The following is a 1,109-nucleotide window of genomic DNA, read 5'->3' on the forward strand; positions in this document are numbered from 1 at the left end:
AAATCCGTCACATCTGGGATCCAGGGGCGGTCTTTGTGGGGCAGCCCCAGGTTCTCTTCTTCTATGGATCTCTGGGTCTTGGTACCAGATGCTGGCTTGGGCCAGAATGGCAGTGTTGGGCCCATGACCTGGGCTGGCCTGGGCAGGCAGGAGTCGGCGTGGAGGTCTGGTGTTGCCCGATGCCTCAGCAGCCCAGAAACCTTCCTCCCTGCAGGAATCGGCAAGTTCATGAAACCTGGGAAGGTCCTGGCCAGATGCCACTCTGGACACAAAGCCATGATTTTGAAGAACATCGATGATGGCACCTTGGAACACCCCTGTAGCCACGGGCTGGTGGCCAGCACTGGCTGCAATCCCTGGAAAGGGATAGCCACCTTGGGCAAGAAGAAGATAGGCAAAGATCCAAGATCAAATCATTTGTGAAGGTTTATACCTACAACCACCTCCTGCCCACCATGTACTCTGTGGATGTTCCCTTGGACACAACTGTGGTGAACAAGGATGTCTTCAGGGGCACTCCTCTGAAGTGCAAGAACTGACAGGAAGCCAAGATCAAGTTTGAGGAGAGGTACAAGAACAGCAAAAACAAGTGATTTCTTCAGAACCTGAGGTTTTAGATACGTTTTGTTCCACCCATTAAAGACTGAAAAATAAAACAAAACAACAAAAAGAATTTTAACAGCTTTGTATTCAAATTTTCATTTTTGTGATTTAAAGAAAATGCTTGAAATGTCTGTATTTCTTAATCTTTGAAATGAGGAAAAATATTGTCTGTATTCACACTTTGCAAATTTGTATGATTCATGAGTTAAACCATGATTATTTATATGGGGGTTGGTAAAAGTATTTTTCTAGGGCCTCCAAGATAGTCTAGTGGCTAAAGTCCTTGTTTTGCACAAGCGAAGATCCCATATGGTGCTGGTTCTAATCCCGGCAGCTCCACTTCCCATTCAGCTCCCTGCTTGTGGCCTGGGAAAGCAGTTGAGGATGGCCCAAAGCCTTGGGACCCTGCACCCGCGTAGGAGACATGGAAGAAACTCCTGTCTCGGCTTCAGGTGGGCTCAACTCTGGCCTTTTTGGGCCACTTGGGGAGTGAATCAGTGTATGGA

General features: G+C 47.7%; 1 pseudogene; it reads left to right on the top strand.

Moving 5' to 3' along the window:
* Nucleotides 1-222: 222 nt before the first annotated feature.
* Nucleotides 223-617, top strand: LOC121166155 (annotated as a pseudogene).
* The last annotated feature ends 492 nt before the right edge of the window (nucleotides 618-1,109 follow it).

The sequence above is a fragment of the Ochotona curzoniae genome, unplaced genomic scaffold (genome assembly GCF_017591425.1).
Source record: "Ochotona curzoniae isolate NIBS_2020 unplaced genomic scaffold, NIBS_Ocur_1.0 contig_1071, whole genome shotgun sequence".
NCBI lineage: Eukaryota > Metazoa > Chordata > Mammalia > Lagomorpha > Ochotonidae > Ochotona > Ochotona curzoniae.